Source organism: Pteropus medius, unplaced genomic scaffold, assembly GCF_902729225.1.
Source record: "Pteropus medius unplaced genomic scaffold, Ma_sr-lr_union100, whole genome shotgun sequence".
NCBI lineage: Eukaryota > Metazoa > Chordata > Mammalia > Chiroptera > Pteropodidae > Pteropus > Pteropus medius.
The window spans coordinates 9,105,342-9,111,204 of record NW_024344253.1 but is presented as its reverse complement, the minus strand read 5'-3'; the positions used below and the strand labels follow the sequence as shown (position 1 = coordinate 9,111,204).

At 31.3% G+C, this 5,863-nt stretch overlaps 1 pseudogene; it reads right to left on the bottom strand.

The window, feature by feature from the left end:
- Positions 1 to 942: 942 nt before the first annotated feature.
- LOC120608027 (uncharacterized) lies at positions 943 to 1,058 on the bottom strand (annotated as a pseudogene).
- Between the last annotated feature and the right edge of the window lie 4,805 nt (positions 1,059 to 5,863).

Below are 5,863 nucleotides of genomic sequence, written 5' to 3'. Positions count from 1 at the left end.
TGATTTGGGGTGAGGGGAATTTTCTGATGTTCTGCTTAAGCATCAGGCTTTATGAAGGCTCTGTAAATTTGAGTCTCAGAAATATTGAGTCTTCACAGTGTTTTGACCTCTTCTTAAGATGTAATTGATTCCAGGCCTAGCTTACATCCCTAGCAGTCACCAAGAAATATAGCTTTATTTCTTCTTCCTTTGTTTCCCTACCCAAGTGGCAATAGGTTTCTACCAATGCCCTCATGGTTCAGGTTTTGATGACCTTCCCCCCTACAGATCAGGAGAGATGATCGATGGCTCTGAATAGAGTTTTGAAGGTAACTCCTATGCGACTCCTACAGTCAGCACCATGACAATAGCTTTCTGCAGATACCCTTTCATCTTCCTCGTGAATACCTGGAGATGGATAAAGGAGAGAGTCCTGAAGAAAAAGGTGTGTGTGAATCCTGCTATATCTGTCTTCCCTAGTGTCTCTACACTTTCACCTTGGTCCATCCTTGGCTTCTAATAATTTATCAATAATTTCTAGTTGAATCTACATTTTGGTTTATGTGTCATTCACTGGCATTTGTCCCAAGTAATCAAATGCCTGTTCTTCCCTTCAGGTGCCTCTCATGTCTCACTCCCCAATTTCAGGTTGATTGCCCTGTGAACTCAGGGATGGATTAAATAGAAGCTGTTTATTTGGAGTCCAGTTTTGTTCTTGATGTAAGTTTATAAGTGAACACCTTTCCAGCATTCTGCAATTTTAAGCTAAAACAGAAGTTGAATTATTGTTATTTTTTATTATTATTTTCCCTCCTCTCCATTTTTTCTTATTTATTTTTCTACATTTTTCTTCTTGATCAATTATATAATTTTCTTATTTGTCTTTTGCTGGTTTCTTTTTCTGTCTTTGGATATCTTTCTGGGAGAACTTTCTTTTTTTTTATTATTTATTATTATTATTTATGCCTACAGCACCTGGTCTTCCTAGGTGGTCTCCCATCCAAGTACTAACGAGGCCCAACCCTGCTTAGCTTCCGAGATCAGACATCGGGCTTGTTCAGGGTGGCATGGCCGTAGACCATGGACTGTGGCTCCACTGGGGCACGAACCCAGGACCTTGTATGTGTGAAGCAGACATGTTAACCACTACACTATGGAATCACGTCCTCTGGGAGAATTTTCTAACTTCATCTTTCACAACTACTATTAACTTTTCATTTTGTAAATATAAATTTAATTTAGAATAGCTGTATTTTTGTTTCCTTAATGATCTTTTATTAAAATATTCTCGATTCTCTAAAATGTTACTCTTCTTTTAATTTTTTTAAGTGTATAGTTTCTGCTTCCTCCAAGATTTTTTTAATCTACTTGTTTAAAACCCTTTTATTTATATTAGAAGTTTTCCTCTACTCTCTTATCATCTTTGCTTGTCCATTAATATTTAAGTGGGTGGAAATAACAAGCTGAAATTAGATGTTTCAGAACAACATACTTACTGAGGACAAGTAGAAAGTTATACAAAATATGAAAATAAATTTGCTTGAAGGCATTTTTACAACATAAAATGTAATACAATTTAGTGGGTCAGGATTTTGGAAAGAACAGACAGTCATAAAAATGAGCTAGGTATACTTTGCTGATTTCTCGTTGAGGGTATCTATCTCAGAGGAGCATCTTAAAGGATAAGAAACTGAATTTTATCTTGTTTTTTTAAGGTTACAGTTGAAAACGGAGATCAGGAATTAGAGTATGAAGTACACTGAATGGATAACAATTATGAGCTAGAATAAATCTTAAATAGTTAGGTTCTGACAGAGACTGAGGCTCAGATTTGAGTTATTTCAGTCCATTAAATGAAATTGAAATAATCCCAGATTGCTATTGCTTGGCTGAAATAAAAGAAAATCTTCTCTGGAGGAAAAGAATATCATCCTCATTTGTATTCTGATTCTGCAAACAGTTTTACAAATACAATGACTGGCATAAAATAAAGTATAACCTGGCATATATAGGAAAATAATGACATTAAAGTAAAGCAGTAGAAATAAATTATAGACACAGATCTTCAAAAAATCCCTATTTTAAAGTTAATTATAACAGTATTTTAAGTAACTATGCTTACTTGTTGAAGGATATAAGAAAGAAAATTGAGAGTTTGAGCAGGAAAAATACTATAAAAAAGAATAAAATGGAAATTATAAACAAAAATAACAATATTCAATTAAAAACTAAATGAATGTACATAGTAGCAGATTAGATAGCTGAAGGGAAAAAATAAGTTAGTATACTGAAAAAATAGGCTGGAAAAAATATGTGGAATGAAATAAGACAGAGGGGAGATCATGAAAAATAGAAGAGAAGGTACAATACAAAAGATACACTAGAAAGATTTAAATTATCTTTTTTACAAAACAGGAGAAAGTTATAAAGAAAATGTTCAGAAGCTAAAACAAATAGACTATAAAGGACAAATAGAAAAGACTAATATTTTGGTAGGTCTAAACCCTAAAACATCAATAATTACCTCAAAGTCAAATAAGCCAAACACTCCAATTAAAAATAAAGATTGTCAAAATGGCTAAAAATAAAATTCAACTATACACTGCCCATAACAGATACATTTAACACATAAAGGAGCAGAAAGATAAATGTAAGAGAACTAAAATATATACCAAAAAAAAAATAAAAAGATAGTGTAAGAATATCAATATCAAAGCGGATATTAAGAAAAAATTTACAGGGAGAGGATGGATACTGTGTAGTTATACAAACTATAAGGAAGAGATAAAAATGCTAAATTTATTTGTTAATATGCAACTAAGAATATAAACATAACATGCAAACATCAAAATAATAATTGGAAAGGAAGAAAATGAAACTATTATTAAGTGTTCGTGCAAAAATTTAAAACATGCATATGAAATTTTAGATAGAATAAGTAACTTCATCAAAATTTTTGCATATAACTAAAAACATATTAATTGCATTTATAGACATTAGAAGCAGTTAGGAAATAAAAAAAATTGAAGTATGCTATTTAAATATTCATTAAAATACTAAATAATTTGGAATAAACTTTCAAAAGATGTGCTTTTTTCATTTTTCTTTATGTGTATTTAATTTAACAATATATGGAAAAGGTCTAAACAAAAGTTATCAGAAGCTCTATGTACATAAGCAAGACTTGGTAAACATGAACTTCACTGCAGAGTGATCTGGTTGGGTCGTTTCACTGGGGATTCCCTAATGAGATTGTCTATAGGTTTTAGCTCTTAGTGTGTTTAGATTTCTCAAAGAAAACTTTTCTCATATCAGAGTTTGTAACATCTTAAACTAAATTGCCATCTATCCAGGAATTCTGTGGATTAAAACATTTGAGGATTTCATGATTCAATGTGTAAACTTCACTTAAAGACTTGGTTATCAGCGTGGAAGCCGAGACTGCAATCTGCCTATGGCCTGGCTGTTTTACCCTCTCCTACAAAAGAACCTCTGATTTGCTGCCCTGGTGTTCTACGAAGTGGTATGTGTATCTACAAACTCAGTTATTCAGTTTTCAGGCATATTTTTTCTTGCAGTTCCTCTGGTATCTAATACTGACAATTCCAAAGATTTTTCTGGATTATAGAGATTAACTGGGTTTTAAAGATTTTGACGTGTTCTAGATAAGAAGGATTTTCTCTATAATTTTGCTATCCTTTAGATAAAACCTTATTTTTTTTAAAACATTATCTTCTTTATTTTCAAAGTTAAGACCAAAAAATGAGTTAACTTTGACTTTAGCCACAAATTCATTACATATCTCCTTCCAAATCAAAGCTTTCAATTAGTATATTTTAAAATTAACATTAAAAGCATGAAAAATAGTTGATGGATTACAAAAATACTAATATAAGTACATGTATATGAAAGAATATATCGAAAATTGCCTTTTGGATTTACATTTCTTTAATCTTCAGTATTTTAATATCAATTAAAAGTATTTATAGTTTAGTGGTTCTCAAACTTTTCATTTGAATTTCTCCAATCTATGAGGCGGAGTGAACATATTATCAGGAATTGTAAAATCTTATTTGGAACTTAGTACTAAAGCACGTTTTATTCTTATTCCATACTATATCAATATTTGTTATAATCTATCATTTCCATATTTTATAGTATAATTGGTTTTCCATACTAATACGCCATGTACTTGTATTGTTTCTAGTTTTTAATACCACAGAACATAAAATTCAGTGAAAGTATTAGCTTCAGAGCTTATAAAAATATATATGAGAGAGTAAAACCGACTGAATTAACTGAACTGACCTCTTGAGCTTGTGTCTTTAGTCAATCTAGAACTTTGAGAATTTTAAAATAGTGATTCTATTTCTTTTATAATGACAGGCATCCCTAATATCTCTAATTATAGCAATTTACCATTAGAGAGGGAGAAGAGCAGGAGGGAGGAAGGAGGAAGGGAGGCGGAGAGAGAGAGAGAAAGAGAGAGAAAAAGAGAGAGAGAGAGAGAGAGAGAGAGAGAGAACATGAACTGTGGTAGACCACAATATGACCAAAAATTGCTCAAAAATATAAAAACCGAATGTCATTGATAAATAAAGTTAGAGCAACATAAACATGCAATAAATTTCATTTTTAAGAAAATGCTTTGTTGAAAAACAATGGCCTAATTGTTTAATAATTATCATGGCCATGTGGGACAGACAAGATTTTGACTGCCTGGATATTGAATTTCATTTGATGTTTGTCCTCCAAAGCTTTTTCTAATCTCGAGGGAACACTGAAACCTACACAGGAGACATTTGTTACAGTGACCACATTTCATTGAAATAGGAGGAGCAAATTCCTGAAATTTCAATGGTCAATAATGTGTTCCTTCAATCAGTAATTTCAAACTGCAATATCTTATTTATAAAAATGGTAAAGATACTAAGATGAAAGGCAATGGATAATAAAAGCATGAAATGTACTTTTGCTTTTAGATAAAACAGTTGATAATTTCCAAACCTTTGATATTTTTCTTTTAGAGCAATTGTTTTCTTTAGGCCCTTTGCCCTGCTGTTCACCTTCCTTCACACACACACACACACACACATGCACAAACATGCACACACATTACATACATGCTACAATTGATCGCTTGCATTATAAGAATTATAGGACAAGAAATCATTTTCTCTCCATTTAAAAATTTTATGTATTCTTAATTAAACATAATTTCCATGAAAGTGCTAATTTAATTGAGCAATAAGTTCAGTCTCCTGATATCAGACATGGTATCAGAAGAAGGCACAGGGGCAGAAATATGAGAGAATTGTTGAAATTTTCCTCATTAATTTTGAAGATATGACATGAATTGGTCAATTTTCTTCAAAATTATTTTATGTTATAAATCTATTTTTTGGAAGGTATTGATACTGACAGTGATCTTAAACTACGAATTTAGATAGAGATGAAAGGACCAATCAAAATCACCACTTCTCACATTGAGCACTTGACATTTGTTCCTTGATTGAATCTGCAAGGGCTAATACAAATACCTCCTGTTATTTATAATTTTCCTAAAATCTTTGCCAAAAAATGAATAACACCTTTCTTCATAGCTTTATGGCACAGTTTCCAAGTAATTACTGTATTGCCATTAATTCTCACTTTAATTTCCAATTTTTAAAATATATAAAATAGCTGTGCATACAAAGTATTGACATATCTAAATATTTTAAATGATTTAGGTAAAGTAATAAAATGATTCACAATTCTTTAGAGCAATAGAAATTGGCATAAAATAAATGAAAGGCCAATTGTTTTAGGTATATTGCAGACCACTTATAAAATTAATTTCTCAGCAAAGAGTATCCTTCAAATGGATAGCACTTTTCACAGT